General features: G+C 42.9%; 1 protein-coding gene across 1 annotated transcript in view; it reads right to left on the bottom strand.

The window, feature by feature from the left end:
• LOC111980178 (heparan sulfate glucosamine 3-O-sulfotransferase 4-like) overlaps positions 1-15,103 on the bottom strand; it is a 97,509-nt gene that overhangs the window by 35,227 nt on the left and 47,179 nt on the right. The window lies entirely within an intron of this gene.

The raw sequence follows: 15,103 nt of genomic DNA, 5'->3' as shown, positions 1-15,103 counted from the left end.
TCTTTTATGATTGCACTAACAGTCAAGATAACATCAATCAAGCTCATTTTGAGATGTTCAAGAAGAAAGGATGAGAAAAGGTGCAGATCTTCCCACAAATGGAACTTTGGTGCAGCACATCAAAATCGATGAATACAAAAGTTATTTATATAGCCCTTTTCACAACAACGAGTGTCACAGAGTGTTTTACAACAACCTGGTCTAGACCCCCAAAGAGCAAGCAGCAGCAAAGGTTGGAGTGCATATGACCATCTAGGCCAGTCAATTTAGGCAAGAGAGTACAGGTAAAGTATGTGACCATTAATTAACCAGTTGTTCATTTTTGGCAATATTCACGGCATGGATGACCATAGTATATCAGAGTGCACAAGACACTTTAGCCAGAGAGTTGTCCACATAGGCCGACAAACATCTCATATTCTAAATAGGCCTCAATCCGCTCAATCCACTTCATCCCCATTGGGACATACGTCCATAATGAGTCTAAATCTGAGCATTCTGAGAATGCAAGCCATCAGAGACATTTTGGCAACTGGTCTTCTTGTATAGCTTACTGTAGTGTATTTTATTTGTCCAGAAGACGCAGCAGATTCTCTTGAGACATCCACTGCTAAAAGACTCCGCCCTTCTCATGTTGTTCTTGACAACAGGGCAACACTCCAAACAATACAACAGAACAGATTTGACATAACTGTTCTATTCTAGGTGGATATTTGTTTTGAGGCTGTTCTGCTAAGACATTCAAATCAAATTGTATTAGTCACATGCGCCAAATACAACAGGTGTAGAACTTACAGTGAAATGCTTAATTACAAGCCCCTAACCAACAATGCAGTTTAAAAACAAATATGAGTAAGAATAAGAAATTAAGGTAACAAGTAATTAAAGAACAGCAGTAAAATAACAATACAAGACTATACACAGGGGAGTACCGGTACAATGTGAGTCAATGTGCGGGAGCACCGATTTGTTGAGGTAATATGTACTTGTAGGTATAGTTATTAAAGTGACTGCATAGATGATAACAACAGTGAGTAGCAGCGGTGTTGATAGGGATAGGCGTCCCGTCAACAGGACAGTTGTAAATCATTCAGCGCCTTGTGTCACCATCGCAGATTTTAGAGAAACAACAAATGTCGGTACATATAAGTGTCTTATATCGAATGAAAGCTTACATTATTTTTAATATAACTGCACTGTCTTCAAATTAAATGTCATGTAGTTCGCTCATACTTCAAGTTATACGTCTGAAACTTTGCACATACACTGCTGCCATCTTGTGTACACCATCGGAATTACAACCAGAGTGATGGCTAAATGTGGGACATTTCTGTTGCATTTCAAATGTTTTTTTCAATGCATTTTCTTCTACCAGATCTATTGTGTTATATTCTCCTACATTCAATTCACATTTCCACAAACTTTTTTTAGGTGAAAATTGAAAAAAAAGGGAACAAACCCTAAGAAGGGGGGGGAAATGCAAATAGTCTTTGATTAGATGTTCAGGAATCTTATGGCTTGGGGGTAGAAGCTGTTTAGAAGCTTCTTGGACCTAGACTTGGCGCTCCAGTACAGCTTGCCTTGCTGGGAGCAGAGAGAACAGTCTATGACTAGGGTGGCTGGGTCTTTGACAATTTTTAGGGCCTTCCTCTGACACCGCCTGGTGCAGAGGTCCTGGATGGCGGGAAGCTTGGCCCCAGTAATGTACTGGGCCATACGCACTACCCTCTGTAGTGCCTTGTGGTCGGAGGTCGAGCAGTTGAAATACCAGGCAGTGATGCAACCAGTCAGGATGCTCTCGATGGTGCAGCTGTAGAACCTTTTGAGGATCTGAGAACCATTGCAAAAAATGTTTAGTTTCCTGAGGGGGAATAGGTTTTGTTGTGCCCTCTTTACGGCTGTCTTGGTGTGCTTGGACCATGTTAGTTTGTTGGTGATGTGAACACCAAGGAACTTGAAGCTCTCAACCTGCTCCACTACAGCCCCGTCGATGAGAATGGGGGCGTGCTCGGTCCTCTTTTTCCTGTAGTCCACAATCATCTCCTTTGTCTTGATCATGTTGAGGGAGAGGTTGTTGTCCTGGCACCACATGGCCAGGTCTCTGACCTCCTCCCTATAGGCTGTCTCGTCGTTGTCGGTGATCAGGCCTACCACTCTTGTGTCATCCGGCAAACTTAATGATGGTGTTGGAGTTGTGCCTGGCCGTGCAGTCATGAGTGAACAGGGAGTACAAGAGGGGACTGAGCACGCTCCCCTGAGGGGCCCCTGTAATGAGGATCAGCATGGCGGATGTGTTGTTACCTACCCTCACCACCTGGGGGCGGCCTGTCAGGAAGTCCAGGATCCAGTTGCAGAGGGAGGTGTTTAGTCCCAGGGTCCTTCGCTTATTGATGAGCTTTGAGGGCACTATGGTGTTGAACGATGAGCTGTAGTCAATGAACAGCATTCTTACATAGGTGTTCCTTTTGTCCAGGTGTGAAAGAGCAGTGTGGAGTGCAATAGAGATGGCATCATCTGTGGATTTGTTAGGGCGGTATGCAAATTGGAGTGGGTCTAGGGTTTCTGGGATAATGGTGTTGATGTGAGCCATGACCAGCCTTTCAAACCACTTCCTAGCTATAGACGTGAGTGCTACAGGTCGGTAGTCATTTAGGTAGGTTACTTGAGTGTTCTTGGGCACAGGGACTATGGTGGTCTGCTTAAAACATGTTGGTATAATAGACTCGGACAGGGAGAGGTTGAAAATGTCAGTGAAGACACTTGCCAGTTGGTCAGCGCATGCTCGCAGTACACATCCTGGTAATCTGTCTGGCCCTGTAGCTTTGTGAATGTACCTGTTTAAAAAGTGTTACTCACATCGGCTGCGGAGAGCGTGATCACACAGTCTTCCGGAACAGCTGGTGCTCTCATTCATGTTTCAGTGTTATTTGCCTCTAAACTAGCATTGAAGTAGATTAGCTCATCTGGTAGGCTCGTGTCACTTGGCAGCTCTCAGCTGTGCTTCCCTTTGTAGTCTGTAATGGTTTGCAAGCCCTGCCACATCCGACGAGCGTCAGAGCCGGTGTAGTACGATTCGATCTTAGTCCTGTATTGACACTTTGCCTGTTTGATGGTTCGTCGGAGGGCATAGCGGGATTTCTTATAAGCTTTCGGGTTAGAGTCCCGCTCCTTGAATGCGGCAGCTCCAGCCTTTAGCTCAGTACGGATGTTGTCTGTAATCCATGGCTTCTGGTTAGGGTATGTACGTACGGTAACTGTGGGGACGACGTCACTGTGGGGACGACGTCAAATGACTGACGTGGTGTACTCCTCAATGCCATCGGAGGAATCCTGGAACATATTCCAGTCTGTGCTAGCAAAACAGTCCTGTAGCTTAGCATCTGCTTCATCTGACCACTTTTTTATTGATTGAGTCACTGGTGCTTCCTGCTTTAATTTTAGTTTTTTAGCAGGAATCAGGAGGATATAATTATGGTCAGATTTGCTAAATGGAGGGCGACGGTGAGCTTTGTATGCATCTCTGTGTGTAGAGTAAAGGTGGTCCAGAGTTTTTTTTCCCCCTCTGGTTGCACATTTAACATGCTGATAGATATTTGGTAAGACAGATTTAAGTTTCCCTTCATTAAAGTCCCCGGCTACTAGGAGCACCGCCTCTGGGTGAGCGTTTTCCTGTTTACCTATGGCGGAATACAGCTCATTCAGCGCGGTCTTAGTGCCAGCATCAGTCTGTGGTGGTATGTAGACAGCTTTAAAAAATACAGATGAAAACTCTCTAGGTAGATAGTGCGGTCTACAGCTTATCATGAGATACTCTACCTCAGGCGAGCAAAATCTCGAGACTTCCTTAGATATCGTGCACCAGCTGTTATTTACAAAAATACATAGTCTGCCGCCCCTTGTCTTACCAGACGCCGCTGTTCTGTCCTGCCAATACAGCGTATAACCAGCCAGCTGTATGTAGATAATGTCGTCGTTCAGCCACAACTCTGTGAAGCATAAGATATTACAGTTTTGAATGTTCTGTTGGTAGTTTAATCTTCCACGTAGGTCATCGATTTTATTTTCCAAAGATTGCACGTTTGCTAGCAGAATGGAAGGAAGTGAGGGTTTATTAGATCGCCTACGAATTCTCAGAAGGCAGCCCGCCCTCTGGCCCCTTTTTCTCCGCCTTCTATTCACGCAAATGAAGAAGATCTGGGCCTGTTCCCGGAGACAAGTTTGGAAAATGCACAATGAGAGATTGTTGTCCAGAGATCTTCCAGCTGGGAGAACAGAGCCCCTCAATACCGCTGGGTTTGTATGATTGGTTTTGGTCATGATCCAGTCAATGTTAATAAGGAAGAGGATAGGAGAGATGAGTGACCTGTCTCACTCCAGATTGTGCAGGAAACCACTTAGAGAGGGTACTGCAAAGAGAATATACATGAAGAGTTCTAGAAACTGCTTCTCTAATAGAAATCCTTCATCACGCTTGTAGGGATGTCATCGTTGGCTAGCTAAACCCATGCACAGAAACACATAATCAGGTCGGTGTCCCGCCGGTCTGCGCATGTGCAGGCCATCAAATCAAAGGCACTCCTTTGATATAAAGTTGTTTTTGACAAAAATGAAAATGTGTCAGTTTGTCACTTATGAGGTTGTAGTAATTACATGTTCAGCTATTTGAGACATTGGCTTGAATCTAGGTTGTGCCTTCAGAGAAAAGTAACTACTGAGGAAGACAATTTCCATTCTGCCATTGACTCTCCTAACCCCTGTCTGGTCTGTCGAGTCTGCTTCTCGAGACGTTCCCGGTAGTATTGGCCACTTGTAACTCTGGGTTTGAAACCTCTGTGATATTACCCTTGAGCTTCACTTTCAAGCATTATGTAAAAAAAATTATGTAATAGAATTTTCTCATCAACACCAGAAATAATACTATATTGGGTAGGTTGTCAGAAACGGCGATTTCATTGGATTTCTTGCTCTATAACAATCTGAACTGTTTATGGTGTTGTACATGGTACCATTTTAATCTCTTACCATCAAAACATGGGGGTAGAAATAATTTTTTTGTTATCATGTTTGGTTCAGCAGATACGATGGAAAATACATTGTCTGGTTATGGCGGAATAGCAAAATGGCCGCCTGGAGTCATTTCTGATGTTGTGTGTGCGTAAAAGGACAATTGTGAAATGCTCAAGAATGGAAATGTTCTCTTCAGAAATATTATTTGACGAGTGGTGGGTCGCATTTGGGACCGACAAGCACTTGAGGTACAAATGTGCCCATGAAATCACCAAATACCTGGGTCCAGACAATTTCTAAAACCTCCCTTGTGTTCCATGAATTTACACAGTGTCACACAGTATCCACATTCACAACCAGAGACAAGACGACAGCAGTAGACAACTGTATGGCTCTGTATGCCAAATAAATAATAATCAATAGGGTATGTTGTCAGAAACAACGATTTTATTGAATTTCATCCAATGGCTTAATTTGGCAGTCCACCATTAAATAATCATCTAAACTGTTTATGATGTTGTAAATGTCACGGTTGTAAACATTGACCATCAAAACAGAGGTGTAAACATCACCTTTTCAGGGTTATTATGTTTGGTTCAGTAGCTATATAACGCAAAATACATGATTTGGTTATGGTGGAATGGAAAATGCCCAACAGGAGGCGTTTTTGAGATATGTGAAAATATTCAGGGCCCCATACTGTACAAGTGTACCAAGTTTCATGCTTTTATGAAAAAGTTAAATTTGGCACATATCGCCTGGACTATTTGGTACCATGCTGATTTTGGTGTCTCTTACTCTTTTTATTATCAAAGTCATACATGTTTATCTGGTGATTCTGTTCGACAGTCTTTAAGGGTGGAAATAGATTGTGGAAGAGCACTAATGATTTCTGCTCTCATAATTATGCTTGGAAATAGTTAGACACCATTACAGGTACAGTATACACAACCAGCTAGCCGTATAAATCATTTTGACATGTCTTCAATGGACTATTTAACAAATGTAGATTACAATTACAGTACGTGCACAGAATAAAATGTGTTTAGCATGTGAGGGGAAATAGATTTTAGTCAGTATTATGGAAATGAAAGGATTACAGGATATTTCTGATTTGGGTGAATTTTTTGTCAAAATGTGAAAACACATGAGCACATGAGTAGCAATGCTTGTATCTACATAACTGACATCACTGCATACAATTGTCCTCTATGGATAGGAGAGAAATTCCTTGGTTTGCTTTCATCATTCTATGCTCAATACCATGTTATCTTTGCCTAATGTCTGTTGCAAATTATTGTACAGCTATTTCTAAAGCTTGCACAAAGAAGACTACTGCCAGAGGAAAAAGCTATTACCCACATAGGCAGAATTGTTTTGATGGGTGACTTGGTGAACTTGTGAAAACTTGTGAACAAAACTTGTGAATAAAATGGCAGTCAAAAGCAGTTAAATGTCATCTGAAAAAATGGCATAGATCAGGGCCCTAAAACTTTCTTGAGCCCAATTAAAGATAAATATGGCATGGATTGATATGAGAGCCACCAGGTTCAGGGCACTTCCATTTTACAGCAATTAGTTTGCAGAAGACTGGGAGCTTCTCCGACTGCTGAGCAGTTCAGCTTCACGTGAAGAGTTCCACAGACCTGTAACATAAAATCAGTTAGTTGGAATCAATGTCAATGACCTTTGCTACCTCCAATATTGCTGGCTTGTTCTGACAGAGTCCTTTATATAATTGTAGCGAGCACATATCATGGGTAGGGGTTGAACCAATGTGCCAATCTGCCAGTCAAGATCCCCCTTGCTCATTGCTGCCCTCCATGCCCTACAACACATGCCCTTTATAAACTGGCAAAATAAAGAAATGCCACAGATGAGCTTTCTGAGGCCTTGTCATGGACATCTAAATTGACCTGCAGACACTGTTATTCCTCTCGCCTCTTTTCTCCTGCACACAAAACAATTCCTTTCTGATGAGTCCCTTTCATATGCCACATTGCTTAGGCACGGAGAAGCAGGCTGGTGGGGGGGATGGGGGCCAGGAATTGCTCACATGAAAAGAATCACACAGATTGCCCCATGAAAAATGCACTTGATGTTGGATGAACTGATGCCAGAACTACCCTGGCTCAGGATGGATGGCACTCTGGAGAAAAAGGAGAGACAGAAACAAACAATATCATTAAAAATGCATGATTTTCTTTTCTTCTAATATACAGTATTTGACCAAGTAAATGGTTCCTTTACATGGTAATCCAGAGAGACATAGAGACAGGGCTATTAAAGAGAAACAATGCACATAGAAGGAATACACAAGCCCTGGGAGAGTTGCAACTGAAGGAAAGCTACAAATGCATTTTAAGCCTTTACTACAACACAGGCATACTTTTACAGTGTATCAGGAAGTTCAAAAAATGGAAACGGGTGATGAAAACATGAAATGAGAAGACCTTTTAGTCAGTGGGCTTCATTCCGTCTGGGGAAATGTAATGTCAAAAGAATTCAACTGAAATATTAGCTATACAGTATTATCAAGTCTACATTTCTGAGAACTAATCTGAGATTCTGTGCACAAACCTCAGGCACAAAACTGGGCCTCTCCGTCGCAATTCGCACAGCACACATTCAAAGTCACTTCTATAAGCCAGGTCATTTGAAATGCTACATCATTGAGGTCAGAATTCAATTTTCCTGCTTTGAAGGGAGTCAACTCTTGAATGGTTAATCAATTACAGTTGCTTTGCAATTTAATCCTCTCTACATAATGCTGTAGCTAACTGTCATTGCCTTCCTCCTCACTGGCACAAGAGTTGCTGAGCACTATGCGCATCCTTTAATGTCAGTGGGCAGCACAGGCTTTTGTTTGAAGAGGTTAGTTTATTTATTGCCACTTTATAGCCAACAATATCTCATATCCATTAATGCTAGATTTGTCAGCCATTACGAATCATAATTGTCGTCATCATCACCTTCATCATTATTAATGATAGCATATAGAACTAAACCTCACTATCATCCCATAGGAGTTAGTAGCTACCATCCAGTAGTAGCTACTTTGGCCGTCTTCTGTGTTCTCCAATTTGCTGTATAATAATGAGACATGCTTGTTGTATTTTCCAATCAAGTGCAGTTAAAAATACTCTTCCTCCTCATGTCATCTTTAACAAGCTTGACAGAAAACAACCTCGTCTCAATTAGTTTTGTCTCCTTATTTCTTGATCAACATTTTACAGTTGCACGCTATATGGCTTTTATATAAAGTGTTTCCCAGACAAAATCAAGCCTGGTTTCTTTCATCTCCGGAGGAGACATAACCCTTGTGCAATCCTGCTTTCAGACACTGTCTGAAGTGTACAGAGCAGAGCTCCACAGAGCCGTGAGACTTATTTACTTCTCTCCTCCATCATCTACGTGTCAAAACCACTTTTCAACTCTTATCACTTCATCTGGGGAAAGAGAAATGAAATGGCGCTTCATTATGACAGCAGCGGCGAGCATGATAAAAGGCTCAGGAGCACACTGACATTTCCCTTGACAAGTGTGGCCTTGGAGTCAGCTAATGTTTAAAAAAGAACAATATACAGTATACTAGTTTTTTCCTGTATTTAAAGTCTTATCTCTACTGGGAGACACAGAGCTATTGTGGGGGACATGTTTACAGCAAACTTTCATCTGCTCAGAGTGGTCACCACGGTAATGATAAGGAGAGGCTCACATCACCAAAAAATTGACCAGGATATCAGAAGAACTTAATCAAGTGGACCCAAAAGTAAACACCAAACCATGGGGAAAGCAAATATAAAATGTGAGGAATCAATAAAATACGAAATGGTAGGACAATGACCACACAATAATCGTAGTTTTGAATGTGTTTTTCTGAATACTGTTGATAAAGTCGGGTAACTGTGTGTCTGTGGTGTGTGGGTGAATTAGATTCAATAGAAGTATCAAATCTGTATTGAAAAGGGAAGCAGAGGCTAGTTGCGCAAACATGCTGTCAGTATGTACATACTGTACCATGTATGAACTGTCAGTATGTACATACTGTACCATGTATGAACTGTCAGTATGTACATACTGTACCATGTATAACTGTCGTGATCGTGACTCATTCTGTTACCAGTGAGACTGTTCACAAAGGCTGATAGTCCTCAGTCCAGTCTCTCCTGCTGCCCGCCTTCGCCGCCCCCCATTGTCCCTGCTTCTGTCTGCTCCCTGGTCATACTGTACCGATGTAATGCGTAGAACTGTATGGAACATCGTCTAGTACAATACCTTTGTAAGCACATGTATGAACTGTCACGTATGTATACAAAATACTCGTAGTGTTGAGTAGCGATGTAAACTGTCAGTTATGTACAAGATCCATACTGTCCATCCCGCCATGTATGAAACTGTAGGCACTGTATGCAAACATGTAGTATGTAACAATCTTGTTGCGACATTGTAAGCACTATGGGTATGAATCGAAACTCGTTAAGAAGATACTTGTATGAAATATTTAAGTCACGTATGTACCTTGTTCCTCTCGTAACCGTCCATGATGACTGTAGACCTGTAATGAAAACTGTATCATGTATACTGTACATGTATGAATGTGTAGACAATCTGTATGAACTGTCAGTATGTACATACTGTACGCATGTATGAAGACTGTCATGATGTACATAAACTGTACCATGTATGAACTGTCAGTATGTACATCCTGTACCATGTATGAACTGTCAGTATAGATACTGTACCTATGTATGTACATGACTGCTGTACCATGTATGAACTGTCAGTATGTCCATACTGACTGTACCACGATGTATGAACTGTCAGTATGACATACTGTACATGTATGAACTGTCAGTATGTACAAACTGTACCATGTATGAAATGTCAGTATGTACATACTGTACCGATGTATGAACTGTCAGTATGTACATTTACTGTACCATGTATGAACCTTGTATTAAGACTGTAATTGGAACTGTTAGAAGGTTCTGAGCTATTGTAATCTGTAAGATTAAATTGTATTGGAAAAAGGTGGGCGACTACACTGTCATCTATGAAATATTACCAACTAACAGACATATCTGCAATGACGCATGGTCATGTCATGAACAGTCATGAACATTCTAAATGGAGGGATCTGAGAGCTGTGCAAATTATATACCATTCTGGGCAAAGTGCACCAATGCTCATAATATTAATAATAACATATTTTTTAGGCAGTGTTTGAAGTACAGTATTTAAATCAATTTCACTAACATATAATCGGACTACTGGTCACATCTTGAGCTGTTATCAACAGGTCACATGACCCTCTTAAAGGGCTGAAAAGGAAGCATTGTTTCTGGATGATGTAATATATTTAGTTTCAGTTTGAAGCAACATGGCTTACAATGACCATAGACGGGTTTATGGGTTATGCAGTGTGCTTTCTTTGCCATGAACCCTATTGATTACAGATAGAGTACATTCTCATAATGCCCTTGAACTAAGTTAACAAACATATTATAGAATGAACAGGTTATCCTAAAATTTGAATAGAATGCCTTAGGAAAAAACACATATCGGCTACACTAAGTGCCTCTTACTTGCTTTTGATGAATACCCAATTTCCTACTATGAATTTTAATCAGGTTTAATGTGAAAATGTTTATTTGCTAATTGTGACAGTCTCATAAATAGAGCATCTGGCTGTTTATGCTTAAAGCAAAGAACAACAAATGTAAATTAGATTACTTATCTCTCCTGCCTCATTTGGATGATAGTGTGCTGACTTAATCTGGACCCACAACCAAATGACTAATGTGTCAAAAGGCAAAATGCTTAGAGGAATGGAAAAAGCTCTTTCAGACATGAGTTTGCTGTTTCCACGCATGGCTGATATGAGGATGAGAATGCCGACCCGCAGGCCCCCGGCAGGCATAGCACTGAGTGACTGAGTTCCCGTTGGTCACAATGGTCGTCAGCAGGGGAGTTGAGTGTCTATGAAGGCTGTGTAAATAAATAAAAACAAGTCAGCCTCTAATTAAGCTCGGTATAGGCGGTTTGTTCGGCTCAACTTGTACAGCTGACGCTAATTAAAAGTTAGCTCGCTGAACACATCGGATCCATTTTTAATTCATGCACTCGAGTTATTTAAATAAAAATGTCTCCACAGCAGACATGTCATATGCTTTGAGTTATCGAGGACCACAACTCAAAATGAAGAGACTTAACTCTCCTGAAGATTAAAACTGGTCAAAACAGGTGATTCATATCTCCTGGAATACAGTAGCTATTCTTCAGCATGCATTCTGAGTATGTACACAAGAAACTGTTTCAGCCATTAATTTAAAAAAATCATATACAGTCGGAATGTATTTCAAATCAATTTATTTGATAATAAAATCAAGTTTATTTGTCACGTGCGCCGAATACAACAGGTGTAGACTTCAGTGAAATTCTTACTTACAAGCCTCACCAACAGTGCAATTTTAAGTAAAAAACTAGGTATAGGTGAACAAAAGATAAGTAAAGAAATAAAAACAACAGTAACATGAAAAGGACAGGTAAAACGAAGTAAACTAAGCAGCGAGTCTATAACAGTAGCGAGGCTATATACAGGCACCGGTTAGTCGGGCTAATTGAGGTAGTATGTACATGTAGGTATGGTTAAGTGACTATGCAATATATTAACTGAGAGTAGCAGCAGCGTAAGAGGGATGGGGGGGGGGGGGTGCAATGAAAATAGTGCTGGGTAAGCCAGTTTGATTTACTTGTTCAGGAGTCTTATGGCTTGGGGGTAAAAGCTATTGAGAAGCCTTTGGTCCATGACTTGGCGCTCCGGTACCGCTTGCCATGCGGTAGCAGAGAGAACAGTCTATGACTGGGGTGGCGGGGGTCTTTGACAATTTTTAGGGCCTTCCTCTGACACCGCCTGGTGTAGAGGTCCTGGATGGCAGGCAGCTTAGCCCCAGGGATGTACTGGGCCGTACGCACTGCCCTCTGTATTGCCTTGCAGTCGGAGGCCGAGCAGTTGCCATACCAGTCAGGATGCTCTCGATGGTGCAGCTGTAGAACCTTTTGAGGATCTGAGGACCCATGTCAAATCTTTTTAGTTTCCTGAGGGGGAAAAGGCTTTGTCGTGCCCTCTTCACAACTGTCTTGGTGTGTTTGGACCATTCTAGTTTGTTGGTGTACACCAAGGAACTTGAAGCTCTCAACCTGCTCCACTACAGCCCCGTCGATGAGAATGGGGGCGTGCTCGGTCCTCCTTTTCCTGTAGTCCACAATCATCTCCTTTGTCTTGATTACGTTGAGGGATAGGTTGTTATTCTGGCACCAGCCGGCCAGGTCTCTGACCTCCTCCTTCTAGGCTGTCTCGTCGTTGTCGGTGATCAGGCCTACCACTGTTGTGTCGTCTGCAAACTTAATGATGGTGTTGGAGTCATGCCTGGCCACGCAGTCGTGGGTGAACAGGGAGTACAGGAGAGGACTGAGCATGCACCCGAGGGGCTCCAGTGTTGAGGATCAGTGTGGCGGATTTGTTGCTACTTACCCTCACCACCTGGGGGCGGCCCGTCAGGAAGTCCAGGATCCAGTTGCAGAGGGAGGTGTTTACTCCCAAGATCCTTAGCTTAGTGATGAGCTTTGAGGGCACTATGGTGTTGAACGCTGAGCTGTAGTTAATGAATAGCATTCTCACTTAGGTGTTCCTTTTGTCCAGGTGGGAAAGGGCAGTGTGGAGTGCCATAGAGATGGCATCATCTGTGGATCTGTTTGGGCGGTATGCAAATTGGAGTGGGTCTAGGGTTTCTGGGATAATGGTGGTAATGTGAGTCATTACCAGCCTTTCAAAGCCCTTCATGGCTACGGACGTGAATGCTACGGGTCTGTAGTCATTTAGGCAGGTTGCCTTAGTGTTCTTGGGCACAGGGACTATGATGGTCTGCTTGAAACGTGTTGGTATTACAGACTCAATCAGACATGTTGAAAATGTCAGTGAAGACACCTGCCAGTTTTCTTTTTTTTCTTTTCTTTTCTTTTTCTTTTTTTAAATTTTTTTTATCCCCTTTTCTCCCCAATTTTCGTGGTGTCCAATCGCTAGTAATTACTATCTTGTCTCATCGCTACAACTCCCGTACGGGCTCGGGAGAGACGAAGGTCGAAAGCCATGCGTCCTCCGAAGCACAACCCAACCTAGCCGTACTGCTTCTTAACACAGCGCCCATCCAACCCGGAAGCCAGCCGCACCAATGTGTCGGAGGAAACACCGTGCACCCGCCCCCCTCGGTTAGCGCGCACTGCGCCCGGCCCGCCACAGGAGTCGCTGGAGCGCGATGAGACAAGGATATCCCTACCGGCCAAACCCTCCCTAACCCGGACGACGCTAAGCCAATTGTGCGTCGCCCCACGGACCTCCCGGTCGCGGCCGGCTGCGACAGAGCCTGGGCGCGAACCCAGAGACTCTGGTGGCGTAGCTAGCACTGCGATGCAGTGCTCTAGACCACTGCGCCACCCGGGAGGCCCTGACACCTGCCAGTTGATCAGCACATGCCAGGAGCACACGTCCTGGTAATCCGTCTGGCCCCGCGGCCTTGTGAATGTTGACCTGTTTAAAGGTCTTACTCACATCGGCTACAGAGAGCGTGATCACACAGTCGTCTGGAACAGCTGATGCTCTCATGCATGCCTCAGTGTTCCTTGCCCCGAAGCGAGCATAGAAGTGATTAGCTCGTCTGGTAGGCTTGTGTCCCTGGGCAGCTCGCGGCTGTGCTTCCCTTTGTAGTCTGTAACAGTTTGCAAGCCCTGCCACATAAGACAAGTGTAGGAGCCGGTGTAGTAAGATTCAATCTTAGCCCTGTATTGGAGCTTTGCCTGTTTTATGATTCGTCAGAGGGCATAGAAGGATTTCTTATAAGCTTCCGGGTTAGAGTCCTGCACCTTGAAAGCAGCAGCTCTACCCTTTAGCTCAGTGCGAATGTTGCCTGTAATCCATGGCTTCTGGTTGGGGTATATACAGTGCTTTGCAAAAGTATTCACCTCCCTTGGCGTTTTTCCTATTTTGTTGCATTACAACCTGTAATTTAAATAGATGTTATTTGCATTTCATGTAATGGACATACACACAATAGTCCAAATTGGTGAAGTGAAATGAAAAAAATTACTTGTTTCAAAATAAATAAAAAACATATATTGCATATATTCACCCCCTTTGCTATGAAGCCCCTAAATAAGATATTGTGCAACCAATTACTTTCACAAGCCACATAGTTAGTTAAATAAAGTCCACCTGTGTGCAATCTAAGTGTCACATGATCTGTCACATGATCTCTGTATATATACACCTGTTCTGAAAGGACCCAGAGTCTGCAACACCACTAAGCAAGAGGCACCACCAAGCAAGCGGCACCATGAAGACCAATGAGCTCTCCAAACTGGTCAGGGACAAAGTCGTGGAGAAGTACAGGTCAGGGTTGGGTTATAAAAAAATATCAGAAACTTTGAACATCTCACGATGCACCATTAAATCAATTATATATTTTTTTAAAGAATATGGCACCACAACAAACCTGTCAAGAGAGGGCTGCCCACCAAAACTCACAGACCAGGCAAGGAGGGTATTTATCAGAGAGGCAACAAAGAGACCAAAGATAACCCTGAAGGAGCTGCAAAGCTCCACAGCGGAGATTTGAGTATCTGTCCATAGGACCACTTTAAGCAATACACTCCACAAAGCTGGGCTTTACGGAAGAGTGGCCAGAAAAAAATAAGCAAACATGTTTGGTGTTCGCCAAAAGGCATGTGGGAGACTCCCCAAACATATGGAAGAAGGTAGATGAGACTAAATTTAGCTTTTTGGTGATGAAGGAAAACACTATGTTTGGCGCAAACCCAACACCTCTCATCACAAAAACCGTACCCACAGTGAAGCATGGTGGTGACAGCATCATGCTGTCGGGATGTTTATCATCGGCAGGGACTGGGAAACTGGTCAGAATTGAAGGAATGACGGATGGCGCTAAATACAGGGAAATTCTTGAGGGAAACCTGTTTCAGTCTTCCAGAGATTTGAGACTGGGACAGTGGTTCACCTTCCAGCAGGACAATGACCCTA

This window comes from Salvelinus sp. IW2-2015, linkage group LG20, assembly GCF_002910315.2.
Source record: "Salvelinus sp. IW2-2015 linkage group LG20, ASM291031v2, whole genome shotgun sequence".
Lineage (NCBI taxonomy): Eukaryota > Metazoa > Chordata > Actinopteri > Salmoniformes > Salmonidae > Salvelinus > Salvelinus sp. IW2-2015.
This window is presented reverse-complemented; position numbering and strand designations above follow the sequence as displayed.